This window comes from Cynocephalus volans, chromosome X (genome assembly GCF_027409185.1).
Source record: "Cynocephalus volans isolate mCynVol1 chromosome X, mCynVol1.pri, whole genome shotgun sequence".
In the NCBI taxonomy this organism is placed as follows: Eukaryota; Metazoa; Chordata; class Mammalia; order Dermoptera; family Cynocephalidae; genus Cynocephalus; species Cynocephalus volans.
This window is the reverse complement of record NC_084478.1, coordinates 164,594,939-164,617,074: the sequence shown is the minus strand read 5'-3', so window position 1 is coordinate 164,617,074 and position 22,136 is coordinate 164,594,939.

Below are 22,136 nucleotides of genomic sequence, written 5' to 3'. Positions count from 1 at the left end.
ACTGGAAAGTTCTGACCTGACGAGGAATTGTTGAATACTGCCTATGACGAATACCAAGTATAGATATGTATACTAGGTAGATACATTTTATAATAATAAAGGGTAATAAAAATAAAGATAAAATAATATATACAGTACTGAAAATGTTTTCAAAGGGTTACAAAGTTGTGTAAATGTTGTCCTAGTAATATCTCACTTACCTGGCATATCTACTGAATAAATGAATCAATGTTTCATTAGGTTATTCTGTATAAGTGAGGCCCCCAAGTAATAGGAAGCACTTGAAGTATATTAAATTTTAAAATGTTAAAACTTAAAACAAATCTTTCACAATATATTCTATTATGTTCTAACCTGATACAGTACCCTGCATTAAAGACCATCTTCTTGATGATGCAGGGTAGTTCCTTAGCCTCAATTATTGCATAGTGCCTGGAAAGAGTACTGGGGTTTGTACGAATGCTTGCCCTTATACTGAATGGCTCCCTATTATACTGAATGGCTCCCTATTATAAACGATTGTAGTGTGATTTTCTTAGTTTAATAGAAGAAATGGCCATCTAAGAGTGTACATTATAAAGAGCTGTATTTTAGTTCTGACTGTACCACCTACTGTAGTGCAGCTTTGGACAGATATTTTAGCTTCATGTAACTTTAGTGTACTCATTTGTAAAATGGGGAAAACAATATATACCCAATCTATCTCCTAAGATCAAATGAGGAGGAAAAAAAAGCTGTGAAAATTCTATTTATGAAACACTTTTTGTCACTAGTACTAGTCACCGTCATCTTTGTTGCGCACTTTAATCTCAAAGTGTAGGTTGGGACCCATTTGCATCTGGGTGGGACCAGGTAAAAATTCAGATTTTAGGGCCCCACCCTAGATATGTTGAAGTAGATTCTAGTGGTGGGTCCAGACATCTGTGTTTTTAATGAAGATCCAGGTCATGCTGACGAACGCAAAGGTTTGGAAGTGCTGATCTATTGCCTATTGAGTCTGTGAGCTGCCACTTCTAATCTGCATTTCTGTAGCTCTGCCTTCTCTGCCACCTTCTCTCTGTTCTTCTTTATTTTTTTCTTTCTTGTCATCTTCCCTGAATGTTTTGTTTTGCTCCTTTAGAGTTTCTAGTCATCCCACAGAATGAGAAAACTCTTGTCTACTATAATCATGTCCTAAATGCTGAAGTAACAGAAGGCAGAGAAGCTCTAGAACATTAATCGTCACCTAAGATAATAAAGATTTGTAGTCAGTAATTTAATATTTCCCCCTTGTCATCTGAATTTCAGGCTGTGAAACATGAAGTGGAGGTAGTGCCTGTAACTCATATCAAATTTCCTAATTCTTTCACCAAATTGTTGTTTTATGTTGCAAAAATGATTATAATTGAAGGGCTTTTGACTTGTTTTGTTTTAGTATTTTAAGGTTGCCTTTAGAATAGCAAAAGTAGAGGCTTACATGTAAGAACTTTCCTTTGCTAAACTATACTGGTTCTATACCTCTACTCTCCTCCCAGCTATAGAGTAGAAAAAAGAGAATTTACCAGTCTATCTGATCAAACAGTGAGTCATCTATCATCCAGTGCTATTCAAAATTTGATATGTTCACTGGCTTTATCAACTCATTTGCCAATTTCCAAAAATTTTATTATATTAGAGTCAGAGTACATATTGACTGCTTAAATGTGGAAGAATACAATCCCATATATTTTATTTGAAGGTAAGAAACTTCACCCACTTGACTACGTAAAAGCCATATTGATGATGCTGCTGAAATAGACAGATGCTTAGATATTGGCAAAATCTTGGCAAATTAGCAATAACAGACTATTTTTATGTTGAATCAAGTCTTGGTCACACCTATGAAAGTTCAAGTGACCTACATATTCTTTAAGTCCATCACCTTCCACCAAAAACCTTTTCTAATCCATCAGAACAAAGTTGATTCCTGCCTCTGATCCACCACTATAGTTGGTCTTCAGCCTAGGTCCCCAGAGAAGTCTTTAAAGATACAAATTATCATGTTCTGAACATCACATATTGCACATGGGTAATAATATTCAACTCTGTACCCCACATAAATGTACTATCAACTATGTTACAATAAATAAATAAATAAAAATAAAAACTAAATATATATATATATATATATATATATATATATACGTATATATATAAAAAAACATAGCTATCAAGCAAAAAAGAAAAAAAAAATAGCCCTCAGAACCATGCCCACTATTCCAACAACGGATCAGTACATTCATGAGGGTACAGTCCTCCCAATCCAATCACCTCTCCAGGGCCCTACGATTCAAAAAACAAAAATAAAAACCCTAATGCCCATGATACATCTCAGGCCAACTATATCAGAATTTTAGGAGTGAGCCAGTCACACGCCTCTTCCACATCACTGGAATTTTCAGCATGAGAAAAAGTGATACATATGTAAGATTAATTCTGAATCTGAAAGTAAGAATACAAAGTTCCTATTCTCCAAAGTCAAGAAAGGAAAAGACCGCCTCGTTCCTTAGTTATAGTTCAAGCAGTAAACAGGAACATCCAGAAATGCTTTTAAACTTCTGATCCCGATGAGAACAGTGTCCAATTGGGAGGTAAAGCTGGTTAGATTAGTATTGTCCTTGGTTTCCTCTGTATTTTCCCATGAGTCAGGGGTGCTGAAAGCACAGCCCTCCTAAGTAAGTTTCCAAGTTTCCCTGTGTAATAAGGAGATCTTGATATAATGCTGAACTCCCACACAGAACATGGAAGTAAAAAACTAATTAATTCTCACTAAACTCTCTGTACTCAAAAAGTTTGAGTTAACAAAGTCACATATAAATGAAAAATAATTTGCAGTACTGGACAGAATCCAGTATTTTAAAAGCTACATATGCCACAATTCATTCGTGTTTTCTCTTTTTCTATTGTACTCAAATTCAGTCATTGCTTTTTTGTATTCATTTCTTTGTTGGCCTAGTTCTTGAGATTTGCAATAATAATTGGTTAATTGGTCCTGATCACTTGTCAGTTTTCTACCTTGGGCACCAGTTTGGGAATGGGAAAGATGTACTGAAAGAAAGGAACCACATTTCGAATGAGAGAGTGAATAAGGGAGTTAATAGTGACCAGAGGACACAACAGAATTGTGCTTCTTTGTAATAATACAGGGTATTGGAGTTCACAGCAGGAGAAGCACATGAAAAAGCTGGAACTCTACTGTGCCTTGGATAAAAGCAGGGTTGCCAGAGATCAAAAATCAGCTCCTGCTATAGAGTCAATTGTTCTTTAATTTCTTCAAGGACATTTTGGAAAAATCCCAAGGTACGTGGTATACAAAATGGACACAATATTAAAAAGGAACAAAAATATTTCAATAGGGTGAGGCTAAATATTAAATTGTAATAATTTTACTCAAGTAGAAGGTCTATTAATAAGTATAATTTTCTTGGTAGCCTTTGTATTAAGCTTAACATTCTCTTTTAAAATTTGAAGTCTCTTTTCTTTGTTTTCCTTTGAAGAAAGCAAATGATTCCTAAATTGGCAGTACTATAACTCTCCTGTAAGGAACATAATCTACTGTAATATACGTATACATTTTCCCTCTGTGGACCCCAAACCTTAATTTATTAATATATCAAGTCATTATAAACATGACTGATTGGCTTGAACAATTAAGAAAATACAAGAGGGAACAATTTTGCATTGATAGAGAATGGACTAGAAAATTCAATAAGTCGTTTCCATTGCCAAGTCAATGATATATTTACAAGTGACATTACTAACATTTGTAGTAATACATAAACTATGACTAAATTAATTATGAGCAGTTAAACCTTTATTTATAGCTGTTGTCAGCTCCACATTTCTTGGGAAAATCCTTAATCACCCACATTACAAACTGCCAACCCGTGTGATTTCTGCATGAAAAGCCATTGTTCCCTAGTGAAAAGTGAAAGGAAAAATGTCAAGCAATCGAATCAGCACACCCTGACAATGCCTTCCTCCTCAAAGCAAATGAAATCTTCACCTCCCACAGCCACAAATCAGCTTCCCATTGGATGCTAAAGCTATTAGATGCAATTTTAAAGACAAAGGAGATGCTGCATATTGGGCCGGGACTATGACTTCCTCATCTCTGTGTACCCAGTGCCTAGCACAACAGGCACTATGTGAATGGCTGTTGAATGGTGCTGAATGATCTCACTGTCCCTCTGCAATATCCCTATGATGACTACCTCTGCATCAGGAACTACATACTGCAAAAATACATTCTGCCGAGTTAGCAGAATATTATCGTAAGTCTAGTGCCTTCCAAGGCTGGCTGGTTAGCTCAGTTGGTTAGAGCACAGTCTTATAATCCCAGCATCACAGGTTCAGATCCCCATACCACCCAGCTGCCACACACCCACACACACACAAAGTCTAGCACCTTAGAAAGCAAAACCATAGGAAGTCCTGGGAACTACTATCTGAGGATAATGTCCAACTCTTTTTTTATTTTTGTCTCTCAAATTGATGCACAGGACACCGCCTGTCAGAATCACATGGTCCAATCACTTAATTATATTGGAACATAGATGACAACAAAGATAGAGAAAAGGAAAAGAAAAAGAAAACTTAGGTTCCAATCTATTGGACATATAGTTTACTGTTGGCTTCATGTATTTAACAAAAAGCATTAACTTATCTAAGAATATACTTTTTCCAGAGAGCCACCAAGACAGATTCACATAAAACCACAACAAAGTTCTCTTCATTGTACTTTTGTCAGTGGAGATGTGCAGCTGAGTATATATATTGTGATCTTATTGGTTTCATTTTCACTGTGATTTTAATGTTTTTACTAGCTGAAAGGAGCACTATAATAAGAATATAGCTTTAAAATCCCATATGTTAAATCATGCAATCTAAAGATAACAACCTGGAACAGTTCTAAGTCTCTTCATCATTCTAATAATAGTGATATGTTTTTAAAAGGACTTCAAAGATGTGTATAAATTTTCTTAGCCTATCTCGCTGGAATGTTCAAAGAACAGCAATCAAAATGAAAACAACATTAATTTCCACTTGCTTGGCATAAATATGTACTCATTTTGACGGAGTTTTTTACTGTAGAACAATTCCATAGCATTTTACTCTTTGGGTCTGAAAACAATTCCCAAGGTTACATAATTTATGTTCCTTTCCTTTGATAAATGGCATTGTAGCCTAGATCGAAGTCATCCCAATCTGTGCCCTAACCAGATGTTTTCAGTAGGGCACAATAGCAAAGCCTTATATTTGTATATCCTTCTTTGAACCATATCTCTTCTGTGCTAGAAGCTAAAGATGAGCATATGAGATTCCTGCTCTTGAGAAGTAAACCCTAACCCTATGCCAAATCATTACTCTAATCTTGACTCACTTAGGAATGCAAGCTCATAAATTACACTGAGCTTCTATTTACAGTAGCCAAAAGTTGGAACCAACCTAAATGTCCATCAACAGACAACTGGATAAGGAAACTGTGGTATATGTATACAATGGAATATTATTCTGACATAAAAAAGAATGAAATATTGCAGCAACATGGATGAACTTAGAGAAAATTAAGTGAAATAAGCCCACACAGAAAGAGAATACCACATGTTCTCACTCATAAGTAGGAGCTAAAATAGTAAAATTATAAATAAAACAAAGAAAGATACAACATTCACAATAATACATTGAACTTTCAAAAGGACAACAAAGGTTACAAGAACCAGCAAGGGAGGGGGGAGGGTGGCATTGGTAAATGGCCACGGATAGCAATGACAGTGTATATTATTGAATATAATAATTATTTTGATGTGAGCATCACATATTGCACACAAGTACTGACATTCAACTCTGTACCCCACAGATATGTACAATCAACTTTGTTACAATAAAAAAAAAAATACAATGAGCTTTAAAAAAGTCAAGTAGAATAATGCATTGAAATATGACTTGTCAAACATCAGTCAAGAAAGTACTCTAAAAGTGTGGTCTAATAAAGATATCAAGAACAGCAGAGATACTAAATTCTCATAGTGTTATCTTCTCCTTAAACTCCTCTCCAAGGCTCAGCATTTGAAAATAGTCTTAATTATTTTTTATAATAATCTTAAATTCTAGATTTGGTTTAATGTGGTAGTTAAAAACATGGATTCTGGATCAGACTGCCTGGGTTCAAATCCCAGCTGTTAATTTAACTGGCTGTGAGGTCATGATTAAGCTACTTAACTTCACAGTACTTCCACTTCGTCAGTGGAAAAATGAGGAAATACATACTTCAGAGAGTTACATGAGAATTAAATGAGTTAATATGTATAGAATATTTAGAACAGTGTCAGGCATGCAGTAAATGCTTTATACAGTTTGCTATTATCATCAAGGATATTTACTCCAGTGTTTGTTGGTTTGTTTTAATTTATATGTATTTATAGGGTACCGAGTTGATTATCAGTATTTGTGTACAGTATGTGATGATCAAATCAGTATTATTAGCATGTTTATCATTACAAATTGTAATTACTTTTGTATCCCTTACCCAATTACTCCCTAACCCCCTTTCCCACCTCTAGTAACTATAGGTCTGTTCTCTCCTCTGAAAGTTCAACGTTTTATTATGATCTTTCTTTCTTTGTTTCTTAGCTCCCACTTATGAGTGAGGTCATATGGTGTTTCTCTTTCTGTCTCACCAGCATTTTAAGCTTTAGTTAGTATTTACCCTTTCTGTTCATGGGATCATCCATCATTTCTTCATGCATTCCATAAACATTTTATTCAGCACTCACTATACACTAATAACTCTCCTAGAAGCTAGAGTTTCAAAGTGAAGCATGCACGGTCCCTGCCCTTGAGAGGCAACCTCTAACCTTGTCCCTAATCATTACCCTAACCTTGACTGGCTTAGGTATGCAAATCCATAAATTACAATATGCTGGGCAGATGCTAAGATTTCAGCATGAATCACATGACTTGGGGTCCTCAGTTCCTCATCTCTGACATTCACCTGCTTTCTATCTCCACCTTTCTACATTCCACGAATATCCATCCAACAAAATGTCTTAAGCCACTACTTTGAGACAGACAGTTTTTTAAGCTCTGTGGATATACCAGTGAGCAAAACAGACAAAAATCCCTGCCTATGGATCTTATAATTTAATGAAGAGAAGTATGAAAGACAGACTATATATAAACAAATTCATTTTATATGTTGGAAAGTTATAAGTACTAAGGAACAGATAGAGCACAGTAAGGGGCTGGTAGGTGTGGGTCACATTATAAATAGGGTGAGCAGGGTGGATCTCAATGAGAAGGTGAGGTGTGAACAGAGAGTTGCAGGAGCTGCAGGAGGTATATCTAGGTGAAGAGTGCAAGTGGTCCAGGCGGAGAGACCAGCTAAGGGCAAGGCCCTGAGGGAGGAGCAGTCTGGTGTGTTCTAGGACCAGCTAAGTTGGCAGTGTAGTTTGAGTGACAAGAGTAGCTGAGAGTATTAGGAGAGAAGATCTGCATGTAATGAGATAGCTGGATCATGCAGGGCCTCAGAGGCCACTGTGGAGACTTTGAGTGAGTTGGGGGAGTATGGGAGGGTTTTGAGCAGAGGAGGGTTGTGCTCTAACTTAAAGTTCATCAGGATCCCTCTGGGAGGAATAAACTATAGAAGGGAAGCAGGAAGAAGAAGCAGGATCAGGTAGGTGATTGCAGCAGTGCAGGGACAGATGGTGGTGGCTCTGACCATGCTGGCAGAAGTGCAGGTGGTGAAATCATTGGATTGGGGGAAGTATTTAGCTGATGGCCTGGACGTGGTTTGAGAAGAGAGGTGTCAAAGGGGATTCTGGGGTATTGGCTTGAGTGACTGGAAGAATGGCCCCTTGGGGCAGGGAGTGGGGAAGACCGGTATTTCAGTTTGGAACCTGCAAAGTCCAAAATGTCTCCTGGCAATCCCAGTGGAGATGCCAGATAGTCAGTTGGACAGACGAGTCTGAAGTTCAGAAGAGCCTCCACTGGAGTTGCAAATGCATCATTGCATATTTAAAGCTGAGAGACCATCAAGGACTAAGTGTAGACAGAGAAGACTTTCAGTTCTGACCATTTCTCCCATAGGCATCATGAAGGAAAAGTAGCTGCCTTCCTATTTCAAGTGTATGGACAGTTCTAGCAATAAGGTGGGGCTACAATGAAAAAACACTGAGTTTATGGGGAGGAAAGCTGGTCTTGGGGACTTTACTGTTGATCCAATAGCAAGTCCCTTCAACTCTCTGGGTCTCAATTTATTTATCTGTAAAAATGGTCATAGTAACACCTGCCCTGCCTACATCACACACTGGTGAAAATATTGAATGAGATTGTGGATGATAAACATTTTATAAACTGAAAAGCACTGCCCAGAAGTACAGAATATCACCTTTGGCTGGGGGCACTGTCTTTGGACCACTTGAGGCACATCCTTTCCCCAAAGGCTGGTCCCTCAGTGTCTCTGCAAGGTCTCAGGAGACCTGTGTTCTAAGCCAAAGGATTTGGAGTGCACCCAAGGATTCCTGGGGGGTTAATCAGGGGGAATTTGGCCAGTCAGCTCTCTGTTCACACCTGCCACTTCCTCCTTTCCCATTATCTGGAGACAGCACTCAAGATAAGACAGAATGGGAAGCTGACTCACTGCCAGGCAGAGGACCTGTGCTGGAGCAATTGAGAAGCGATATGAGTGGCAATGAAGGAAATGCCATTTCCCTCATTGCTACATGACAGCCCTGTGGCTCAGAGAGCTGAAGTGACATGCTTGTGGTCATGAGGCAGTTAAGTGGCCAAGCCTTAAGGCTTGCTTGCCATTTTATAGATAAAGTCCTTACAGTTTTTGCCCACAGGGAGCACCTTATGCCCTTTCATTTAGGCAGCAGCTGGCCCTGTATCTCTGAGCATTCACTAGAAAACACATGTGAATCTGCAGGATGCTTATTCACTGGTAATAAATAGAAAGGATTTTCAGTACTAGAAAAAAATAATAAGTCTAAGCACCAGAGTTTCATCTTCTTTTTTGGATGTCAGTGGGGAGTAGGTTGGGGTGGGGGTGAGGGGCAGTGTAGCTGCCCAACCCACAGGACGAAGCTTCAGAGATGGGATGCTGCCTATCTCTAAACCAGAGGCTAACCGAAATAACTGTCTCCAGGGCTGAGATGCCATACCGAGATTTCAGATGAAAGCACGGGCCAGGAAGTGGCTTCTGAAGCAATAGAAAGTCTATGAAGACAGCTTGCAGACTTTCCTGTGTGTGTGTGTGTGTGTGTGTGTCTGTGTGTGAGTGTGTGTGTGTGCGCATGCGTGTGACAAGTGTGCACACATGTTTAGGAGAGTGGGGAAGAGGTGGAAGGGTAATATTATTGAGTAAAAAGAATCTATTGGTAGATTTATTTTACCTAGAACTAAAAGATCTTGTCTCTGTTTACCTTACCTCAACTTTTCCAACCTGATGTGATCATAAAAATTATAGCAGCAAATTGATAAACAGCAACAAAAAAATGATTGCATTGTATAATATTAAATATACTAATTATCCTGATTTAAGCATCACATATTGCACACAGGTATATTGACATTCAATTATGTACCCCACACATATGTACAATCAATTATGATTCAATTTTAAAAAATAAGACCAAAAAAAAGAAAAATTTCCTTTTGGCTACTAAGTTGAATTTCCAAGATGAAGTGGGTGTATCATAAAGTCCTTAAAAAGTTGCTGCAAAATTCAAGAACATATGACCCATTGTGGACACTGTTCTAACATCAGGCTTGAAAAGCAATAATTTTTGGTTTGCTTTTATTTTTCTTTAATGCCATTTCAGAGAGGTGAGACACCCTGAACAGCCAACCGTGTGATACAGCCTCCAGCATAAACTAATCAGCAATATCTAGATTGGGGGATGACTTGTTCATTTCATACAAGTAGCTGATGAAATTACCTGAATTAGAGGAAAAGTAGCATACAAATGATTTTGTATCAAAAAGCTTAGAAAATCTAAGTCATCTGAGAACAGACTTCTTTTCTCCTTTGCCAAGACAAGCATCTGATGAAACTGGATCCAATTTCCCAGCCTAGGACCTTGCACTCACAATGTTATTTTGCAGCACTGTAAATTAAAAGCTGGTCATAAAGCCATGGGATAGCAAACATTATTTAATTTGTTAGTAAGGATAGAATAAAGATAAATTACAGAGCTGAGAGTAGTTTTAATCTATCTTTAATTGTGATACTTATGGTTATGGGAGAAAGGGTAGCACTGTGAAATTGGAGACTTAAGCTCAAACCCTGATTCTGCCCCTTTTTTTTTTTTTTTTGCTGTGTGACCATGAGCAAGTGGATTAACCTCTCTGAGCCTATGCTTCCTTCTCTGAAAATAGCCACAACATACTTGATACAGTTGTGGTAAGAATTCAATGAAATCACATCATGAAAGCCATTATCTCAGTGACTGGAACAGAGTCGGTCCTCAGTCAGTGGTAGCTGTTGTCATTCTTGCTGATTTCTTCAGATAGAGTTCAACTCAGTAACTCTGTCAGTGGTTAAATGCTTTCTTATATCACAAAATAATGCAAAGCAAATGTTTCCAACCTTCTGACTTATTTCTCTCTTCCATTCCTACTTGACTTCATCCCTCTCATCTCGTTATTCTTAATATAGAAGCCAGATTGATATTGTAAAAACTTGTGCTCAAAATCCTGCCATGGCTCTCATCTCATGAAAGTAAAATCTCAAATTCCCAAAAGGCTCTCTAAGATCCTCCTAGCTGGCCCCAGCTTCACGACTTCTCCAGCCTCACCCTCTACTCCTCTCATCTCACTCGCTCCTGTGATCTCCTCCTGGCCTTTCTCCAAAAGACCCAGGCAGACTCCTGCCCTAGGGCCTTTGTACTTGCTGTTACCTCTGCTTGGAATACTCTTTTCCTAAGTGTACATGTAGTATGCTCTCCTGTTTTCCTGATGGATCTGCTTAAGTGCCACATTGTCTGTGTGGCCTTCCCAAACCATTCTACAGAAAAGAGCTCCTCCAACCCTCCCTGTCCCCCTGCCTGGATTTTCTTGTCTCCATTGTCACTTCTCAAGAGCAGCTATCTAGTGTTCTTGCTTATTTGTTCCTTGCCTCTCCATGCAACAGGATGTGAACTCCCCAAGGATAGTCATTTCCGTCTTTTAATGTTCATTTTTCTATCCTGAATGCCCAGAACAGTGCCTGGCCCATAGTAGGGAAGCAATACATGTTAGTTGAATGGATAGGAAAAGAGCCAAAGAAATTACTTACATTACCTTTCAGGAAAGTAAAGCGCAATAATAATAATTATAATAATTATAATAATAATGAACAATGTAAAACTGACATCTCAGAAATAAATATGGTAAATACCAAAAGCAATTAATTGACAAAGCTGGGATAACTTGGTGAGTGTTCATTTATTACTGATTCAAATGATGTGTCTGAAAATGATGACAAGTTACTGGATAAACTAAATTGAATACTGTGAGATTCATATCTAAGATGCAGAAACCCTGACAGCCAATGTTGTAATACATAAGGAAAGAATTGGGAATTTCAGCCAGAGGTTCTTAAGAAGAGTCTTTTCGGTGTGAAGACGTAGGTCTCTAATAGAGAAGCAATAGAATCTTGCTCTTCAAAATATGGCTCAAGGCCCAGCAGCCTTGGCATCACCTGGTAGCTCCATAGAAGTGCAGAATCTCAGGCCCCTTCCCACATCTGCAGACTTAAAGGCCTACATTTTAACAGGACACTCAGGTGATACATTTGCATGTACAAGGTGGAGAAGCCCTGGAGTAGAGAACAGTGCTTAAGAGCTCTCACTTGGGATCTGAATCCTCGCTCCTCTTACGTACACACTGTGAGACTATGGACAAGTGTAAAATCTCTGTGCCTCAGTTTCATCATTTGTAAAATGGAAATCATAATGGCACCCAAGAATAGGCAAAGAAATTACAACAGCAAAGAGAGAGAGAGCTAATTCTCATTGTGTATGTGCCATGCAATGTTCTAAGTACTTTACATGTATTAACATATTTAACCCTCACCATAAACCTGTGAGGCCTGTGTCAAGAGGTATTCTTGGATATCTTGGTATCTTATAATGTTTGTGGTGAAAAAGCCCTTTGGGATGAACCAATTGACAGGCCTCATTTGACAGATAGAGCCATTGAGGCCCAGAGGAGTGAAATGACTCACGTATAGTAGTACGGTGAGCTGGTTGGCAGAGCGACAATTGAAACTGAGGTCTACTGACTCATAGTGCCCTTTCTTTCCATCCTAAAATAGGGTCTGCCTATTTATGGAAACCCCATAGGTCATCTGTCTGTTGGCATGTACTCATCCTTTGCCCTGGGACCTTCTAGTGCATGCAGGATATGTGTTATAAACCCACCAATGTACTTTTCTTTCTTTGGGGGAATAGGGTGGCCGGAACATAGTACAGACCACATATGGAACAGCAAGGAATATTTTCCAGAAGCTAAATCGTCTTTTTCTTTTTTTCTCTCTCTGAAGATATTTCTGGAAAAAAAGTTTTTTCTTTTTGTTTTTGTTTTTTAATTTTAAACATTTCCATTTCATAGTATCAAAGACTGACCTATTTGTGAAAGGCCTTTGAGATGTACTACGCATATTCTGCTCCCTTTCCAGGTTTTCCATGGGATCTTGAACACATCTTCTGACACTACTTATCTCACTGTGTGGTAGTTAGTGAGTCTACAGCAGCACAGCATTCTCTCTCCACCTTGACTGTGATCTCCTCCAGGGCCAGGACTGGGCCTGATTCCCTATCCACAGTGAAAGGAATATACCCAGGAAATATGTGTGAATTAAATCCAAAAAGCAGAAAAGGTATGGCAAAAAAGCCCAGGTTTTAGGCTTGGGCTGGAATATTTGCTGCGTGGCCTTGAGTCAGTCAATGAACCACTCTCAGCATTGAACTCCTCCTTTGTATGAAGGGATGATGATAATAGTGCCACCACCACCTTCGAGGGGACTGTGAGGATGAATGAGATAATGATCACCAAAGCTCTTTTGAACTGAAAGGGACTATAGAAAAAGCAAGTATAAGAGAATAATGGCTACCATTCATTGAGAACTCACTGTGTGCCAGGCTGCACAACAACTCTATGAGGAAAGGGCTGTTATTATCCCTGTTGTATAACGTGAAAACTGAGGCACTGGGACGCTATACAATTGTTGCAAGGTCACACATCCCCAGAGACACACAGAACTAAAATCAAGGTATCTTGACACTCAGTCTAGTGCTCTTTCTCCTGAACTTAATGTGTCTTGTACTGGGAAAATCATCCAAGGTATCTCCATGCTTGGGGCATGATATTGCTGCTCTGAATATGTACCAAGTGCTGTGCTAAGCCTTCACTTTCATTATCCTGCATATTCTCACCAGACCACTATGAGGAGAGGTAGTATTAGTAACCCTGTTCTATAGATGAAGCAGCTGAAACCAAGTTTACAGAGAGTTTGCATAACTTGCCCAAGGTCACATAGCTAATAAGTGACAGAATCAGGATTCAGAACCACATCTGTTTAGACACCAAAGCCCATGCACTTAACCACTATACTGTATGGCCTCAATTACTGTCAGACCACATGGCCTAGAAAATATGGGCCCCAATATCCTGGTTTAGATTTATCAGTGGGCTGCATAGGCATTTTCAGTCATACCAGAGAAGTTTTCTGAATGAAATCCAAAATGCCTAGGAGTAATCTTAATTAGAACCATATGAGACCTACAAAAAGAGAACTATAAAACTTTACTGAGAAATATATAGAAGAGACTTGAATAAGTAGAGAGAAATACCATGTTACTGAATTGGAAGACTGAATGCAGTAAGGAGAAATCAATTCTCTTTTAAATTATTTATAATTTTAGTTGAATTTCAATCAAAATACTAAAAGTACTCCTTTGGGGACTTGATAAAATAATCCTAAGATTTAGCTGGAAAAAAATGACAGAAAATTGCATAGAAAATGTTGAAAAAGAAGAGTAATGAAGGGGAATTGGCCTTCTCAGATATTAAAATTTATTTATACTTCACTGTATTTGAAATACATGTTATAAATCTTTAATTATTAAAGCACTAGAGTAATGGAATAAATATAGACACACAAATCAAAGAAATCCCATATATTACCCATGCTGATCTTACCATATATAGAAAACTAACATATGATAAAGGAGGTATCTCAAATCAAGGGGGAAGAAAAGAGTTATCAATAAATGGTATTAGGACAAGTAGTTAACTATCCAGGGAAAAATAAATGAAACCCTTATTATATACCACAAAGTAAATTCTAGATAGTTTATTGAGTTAAATGTTTAAAAAAATCAAGCCATAAGACTAGAAGAAAACAGAAATAAATATTTATCAAATCTCTAATGAGAACAGGAATTTCTAAACTTGGAAATAATGGAATAAATAACTTGGGACATTAATAAATTTGACTTTATACAGATTAAAAATGCCTATAAAACAACCAGATTATTCAACCATCCCATAATCAAACATAGGCAACTTGCAAACTGATAAAAATATATTCATAATAAATGAAACAAGGATTACTATCTTTAACATATAAATCACATAGAAATCTATAAGGAAAGTGCTAATATTCAAATAACTGGGCAAATACTTTCAACACACATTCATGGATACAGACTATATTTCAAGAAATGTTCTAGGCCCTAAGGAAGGTAAAGTTTATAAGAAATGGTCCGTCTCTTGAAGTGCTTGAAATCTACAGGGAAATAAACATGAAAAAAGCAGCGCAACCAAGTGTCATAGATGTTATGATAGAAGTCTGAATGAAGTATAAGTGGAACATAAGGAAGGTACTGGTCAATTTTACCATAACTGGGAGACTCTATTTTCATAGAAGAATTGACTCTTGACCTAGTCTTGAAACATGAGTTCCTCAGCTGGATGGGAGATGGGATCTAAGTGTATTCCAGAAAGAGAGGGCAACACAAGCAGAAATGAATATGATGTGTGTGTGTTTGAGTGTGTGTGTGTGTATGTGTCTAACATGTAGGATGGGGGTGAGACTATTAGCTGGAGCCATTGAAGCTATACTTATGAGCCATAGCATGGCAGACCTTAGTCTTTATCTTCTAGACAATGATGCTGAGAGTTGTAAGTAGGCAATACTGTGAACAAATATGCATTGTAGAAAAAACACTCTGGATTCAGGAGAAAGAATATGTCAGAGGGCAGCAAGACTGGAGGTCACAAGAACAGTAGGGAGGTTGTTAAAGCAGTCCAGGATAGAAATAGTAAGAGCCTGAATTAAGACATTAGTTTGGGGTAAGAGAAGTGTGTCATTCTAATGATGTTTCGAACAATCCATAAAAGAAGAAATCCAGGTGACTCATATGGAAAAATTGTATCAGTAATCAAAGAGGTACAAGATAAAATTTTAAAAGATACCACTTTTTAAACTATCACATACATCAGAAATTTTTAAATATGACAATACTCAATACTGATAATGTTAAGGTTAAACATGCTTTTATATATTGTTTTAATAACCACCTAACTGTCAAATAATATGAAAATGGTTATGTTACCTATGGTATATGCACTGGATAAAGCATTATGCAACTATTACAAAGACACTTCTAAAAAATTTGTAATGATGTGGGTAAATGCCTATGACATGCACATCTACATTCACACATTTGACTCTTACTGATCACCTATGTGCACCAGAAATAGAGGGCAGAGGCTGGTTATACAGCAGTGAAAAAGATACATAAGTGGTTCCCAGCCTCATGAAGTTCAGCCTTTAGTGGAGGCTACAGATGGTGACCACCAACATAAATAATTTATTTGAAGTAAATACTAAAATAATGGTGAGGACAAAAATTCCTTGAACTATTTAAGTCAAGTGAACAGATATAATATGGGGGGGAGGGGAGGGGGAAAGAGGAATGGGTAAAGGGGCATGAAAATCAACTACAATGTATATTGAGAAGTAAAATAAAACAAATTGTCACAGAAAAAAAAAATGACGAGAAATGCTACAAAGGAAGAGACTAAGCTGCTGTGATTGAAATAAATAAAAGGTAGGCTGGGGTGCATATACCAAGTCACCTCAGAGAAGATACCTCCGAGGTGACATTTTAAAAGAGATTTATGGCTGAAATGGAGTTAGCCATATGACGACCAGGAGAAAATGGCAGTCACAGCAAAAGTAAAAACGCAAAGGCACTGAGAAGAAAAATGCAGGGCATGTTTGATTAACTGAAAGAAGATCATTTGGACTGGGAAGTAGTGAGAGACTGAGAGAAATGGTAGGGAGATGAGAGAAGGGGAGGTGTGCAGAGGCTTTTCCTGGCAAAGTATTATAGACTGTAGTATAGAATATTACTTGTATCCTAAGTGCAATGGAAAGCTATTTCTATTTTTATTTTTTGAATAGGGAATATATCCACATGGTTCAAAAGTCTAAACATTATAAAAAAGGTTTACCATGACCCGTTTTGTTCCCATCCCTGTACTTATCCACCACATACTTCCCCTACCCATTTACAAGTAATGACTTTCATTAGTTTCTTATGAATCCTTTCAGAATTTTGATGCTGACACAAATATATATTGTTTTATCTCTATTCTTATGCCAAAAGTAATATACTGTACATATTATTCTACATGTTTTGTTTTGTTTTTTTCACTTAATATGTCTTGGCGATCTTTCCATTTCAGGGCATGGCTGCCTTCCTCATTCATTTATATAGATTTATGGTATTCCTTCATATGTTTGTACAATAATTCATTTAACCAGTCAATGGTTAGCTATTTAAGGATTTTTATCACACGTTGTTGTATTGAAAATGGGTTGGAAGGGGCAAGAGTTATAGACTGTTGTCATAGCCAGGTAAAAGAAGGTGTTGGCTAAGTCCATGGGATAGCAATGGAGATAGAAAGAAGTGGGTCAATTCAAGACCTAATGTGGGGTAGAATAGGCAAGACCTGATGACGGATGGATGTGAGGTAAGGGAAATTGAGACCTAAAGGGGTGACTCCTTCATTTTTGGATTAGCTGAAACAGGCAAGGTTGGAGGAGGCAGGTGTGGGAAAGGAAGATCAAGAGCTCTGTGCAGACCTGTTGGGTTTGAGATTCCTGTGAAACATGTGAGTTGAGATGTCAAGTAGGCATCTGGGTTTGTGAATCTGGATCTTAAAGAAGAGGTTTCTGCTAGAGATAGAAAGTGGGAGGCATCTGCCTCTAAATAGTATTTAAAGTCATGGTGATGAGGAAAACCACCAGCAAATGAACACAAAGCCAGAAGAGAAGGCAGGTGTTAGTTCTGAAGAATCAGAAGAAAACTAGGAGTGCGTGGTGACAGAGAAGCCAAGAGAGGTGAGTGTTTCAAGAAGAAGAATGTGGTTGACTGCATTGGCTGATGCTAATAGGTCAAAACAGATGAGAACAAAGAAAGGTTAGTAAAAAAAAAAATCAGTACAGAATTATAAAAACACCCTTAATTATATACACAGTGGGTGCGTGTGTTTATATCCTGTATAGACACACACACACACACACACACATATACATATATATTCATAGATATGCCTACGTACACACACACACACGTATATATACAACTATGCATAGAAAAATCACTATACATAGAAAATACCTGAAAGGAAATATGCTAAAACATTATCTATAATTAATTTTCAGAGGTCAGATTATGTAATTTTTCCCTTTATCTAATTTCTCTATACTTTCCCAGTTTTCTATAATAAATATTTATTACTTTTGTAATGGAAAAACTGCATTAAATACAAGAGATTTCTTAGCTGACTGTGATGTGGCCTTGACTTGAGAGTAGAAACATACTATGACTAAGGACCTGCTAGAAGACTATGAAAGTTGCTTCTGTTTGGGAAATGAAACTTGTCCATGCCAGGATGATTCTCCAACAGGTGCCTGCTATGTGGATGGAGTGTGTGGGCAGGAGAGGGCAGGTGGAATGTGGGCTGGGCAGCCTGGCCCTTCTGCAGCCGCACTTTCTGATCTTAAGACTTCTATTTCTTTTTCTGCTCTAACTTAATCAAGATTCACCCTGCCTGGTTCTTATCTTGAAATTGAAGCGACCTAGGACAAAATCAGTGCAAACAAGGTATGCTTAAAGAATTCAACTTTATTAACTGCCTATAAGAGCTGCCTCTAACATGTGCATCACACTAACTACATTGTGGCCCTCAGTAACTTGGTGAGACATCCCAAAGATGTCATCCTGAAGACAACAGCCCTGAGCTATACCCAAATTTCAATCTTGCCACTTTCAGACACCACAGTGGTCATTACTTTGACCAATCTAATATCTCCCTGAGACCATGTGGAACCTGTGTCACTAGTCATTTCTCCAGATGGCCACAATGTTGCACTTAGCTGACAGCCTGTCAAGGTGGAACATGTCTATTCAAGCACCTACTTTGATTTCCCGTTGGGCAAACGAAGAAATGGGGGCTCAGCCAGGCACTGTGGTTTTTCCAGGGGTACACAGCTGCTAGGCAGACACCTCAGGGCCTGCTTTCCCACCGCGCTGCCTTCTTGCTTCTCAGCATTAAGGTCAAAGAACTTTGTAAACTGTAAAGCACTGTGAAAAATAGGATTGTTTAAATGGATATTTGGAGTGTTCGTTTTGTTCCTAAGTTTGGACATAGAAACACAGAAATTGCCTCATTTAAGAATCGGTTTCCTTAAAACTGGAATTGATATAAAGTAAAATGGTCGACTCTTATCCTTACCTTCCGAAATTTCCTTGGTGATCCCAAGTGAAATGGCAGAGAAAAATGTCCTGCTTCTGCACACACAAACTTGAGCTGCCCCAGTTAAGGTGCCAATTTAATTTTGTAGCTTAAGGCCACACACCCCATTGAACATATTCCCCAATATATCACTGATTTCAATTCCCTTACGTTGGCTTTGGATCTTTATTCTATTTTGCTGTTGTCTAAACTGCAATTTTCTAAACTTGTCTATAACTCCTGCTATGGTTTGTTCATTCCCAGGAATGCAATACCTCGAGGATCCAGTAACACCTGTACCACACTGTATTTATACAAAAGTAATTTTTTCATTTCTCTTTTCTATTCCTAGACGACCTGTAACACATTATAAGACAGGAGATGTAGCATGATGAATTCGCACATGCCTTTAATTAAATGAGAAGATAACTTCAGGGAAGTTCAAAGGCCAGAGTTGAACACTAAGTCCTAACTTGTAAATTCTAAATTTTAGCCTCTTTGACATCATTTTCTAATAACTGCACGACAGGCTGGAACTGAACAGCATCTTTGGCTGGCTTAATGAAGTTTAGGGAAATAGGCTCATTAACGCAGCTTTGAAAGAAACTTCCATTTTCTACATCACAAGACATGACTTTTACCATCTTTCAGCACTAACATTAAAATCTTTTAGATTCTTCTAGGATGCCAAGTCACAGAGTGTGTGGAAATTCAGAAATTCCTCAAATTGCTTGTAAAATGCAATTGCCATCTTATCCTTTCTCAGTATGGGATTGTAAAAGGCACCTCCCTAACTGTGACTGGGTGCTGAGCACTGTGGTGCTCTCTGTTTTGTGTTTTAAGTAAATGGTAATTAAGAAAAGAAATAAGGGGCAGAAAATTGAACCAAATGCTCCCTAATAGCAGATCACATTCTTTCCAGTTGGAGTGACACCTACAGCACACTTTTGAAACCTAATTGTTTTCTGTATGATTTAGGAGAAAAAAAGAAAAGAGCCAAATTAGGGTAAATCTTTAGTGATTCAGAGAATCGAACCGACTTGTTTAAAATGTCAATCCAAGGAGGCCGTCATTACTGGGGACAAATGATAAAAGTTACACAGCCATATTTTGCATTTATATCATACTTAAGATCTTTTGAAAGCACTTTTATACTTCTTTCTCATTTGAAGTCATAAAAAGCAAAAGAGCAATCTGAGGATTTTTCTTGCCCTTGTTTCAAATCCCAAGTAAACTTTTTGATAGAATCTAATCCTGCATTTGCTCAGCTCATCTCTCTCACCTCCCCCAAATCCTGGGCCTGTCAGATCCTGTCTTTATTTAACATTGTAGTATTTCATTCATCATGTAATTTTTTTTTTTTTCATTCAGTATTAACTAAATAAGTATTTGTTGGAAAAAAGTTCAATAGACCCAGAAAGAAGCAGGCCTAAGATGCTCTGGTCCAAGAATGAGTATCAGGTCATCTTAAGGGATGAGCAGTTGAACACTTTCATCATAAGGTGATTCAGCACATAGACAAGAGGATCACACTTTAGCTTTGCAGCCTCCAATAAAAGGGGCAAATTCATTGCAAGAGAGAAAAGCTGGGGTGGGAAAGTAAGTCACAGAGGTTAAGAGGGCCAGATGCACCATTCCCAGAACCCAAATGCACATTTTTCCAATAGCTAGGAGTAGATGCTGTTGTAACTATAATGTGCTTTCCTGTGTTCTGTGTGTGGAACTGGGGGTGATCTGGTAGCAGTCAGTGGACAATAGGCTGCAAAATTAAGAGAGTGACTAGCTTCCTCCCATCCTCCTGGGGCACTGGTTTGGCGTCTGTCCTGGTACAACCAGCCTGCACTGTGAGTCCTCCAAAATATTTCTCTTGATCTGTTCAGATCTTTGCTTATCTGGTGCAGCCACTGCTCCGCAACTAAGCAAGTGCCTTTGGGATTTAGCTGGTTACAGCTGGAAAGGAACAGTTAACCTCTTTCTGGATAGCTGGTCTTCTATTCCATAAAAGCTGCCTGACTGGAGAAAATAAGCAACTGCCTGAAATGCAAACTCAGACCATGCACAAGAAAAATTACTAACACAACCACTACCTCCAGCAGAACTGTACTGGTTATTCATTAAACTTATGACAAAAGTAAGGGGTACAGAGTATCAGCCTCCCCACTGAGAAAAATTTCCTAACATTTGAAAAGGAATGTGTGTTTTGTAAACAAAGAAAAAAGATTATAAAATACTAAGAAATCTAGATAATTACAAATGTAATTCTACAACTACAATGCTTTTTATGTACCACGCTGAAATTTTAATTTTAATTTTGAAGTTCTACAAAGATTACAGTTAAGTTGGGCGGAGTTCTCTTCTATGGTAAAGCACAATGGCAAAGAGGCAAGGAGGGAAGGGAGCTTGGTGTAACACAGGTTTGAAGTAAAACAGGCTTGGATTCCAATACCAGGTCTTCCAGTGACAATGCACATGGCATTGGGCTAGCTCTTCTATTCTCTGAGCCTCTGTTCCTCCTTCATAAAATGGGGATGTTACCTACCTTATATGGCAGTTAGAGAAATTAAATGAAATACCCTACGTAGGTCACAGTCCAATAATGGTCTGCTCCTCTGCAGTAGCCACCATTTCCATCTACCAGCTAAAAGAAGCAAAGGTAAGCATGTGGTGGGATCCAGATCTGGAGGCTAAGGACAGTGTGTTGAAAAGAGTGTATTGTCTATAGCTGTTTATTACCATAAACATTTTATTAAATAAACTGGAAAGTCAGGAAAGTACTGTAGTCAGAGTTTAAAGTTGGAAAATAGCCTCAGGAATTCTGGTTCCAGGTGAATGACTGAACACTTGTGTTTACTTCCCAGTCTTTAAGGACCCACTCAAATCACACTAAAGATATATTAGGAAGCAGAAGAGTGTATTGCTTACAACCAAAGTCCCTGGTATCATCCAAAATACATATGGGAGATGGCTCAAGGAAAGTTCCCTTGGTAGAGCCCCTGAAAGTCTCCGAACTAAGAGTCAGCAGGTTCTAAGAGAAGAAATGACCTGTGGGACAGCAGTAAGGGTGGTCATATTGGAGGACTGTCAATGGGGAGCAGTGCCAGTTATCCACTCCACCTCCTCCACGCGTACAGAGTAGCTAGCTGCAATATTTATTCCTATCTGGTGTCCTATGAACAGTTGTCTAAACAGAGTAGAATATTTGCCTGGAGAGGGCCAATGGTACGGGTGTTGCAGCTAGGTAAAGAGGCAGGGTATGGAACAGGATGACACTACACTTCATCTTGAGGGGAGGGGGAAAAACAAGGAAAGGCAGCGCCATCAAG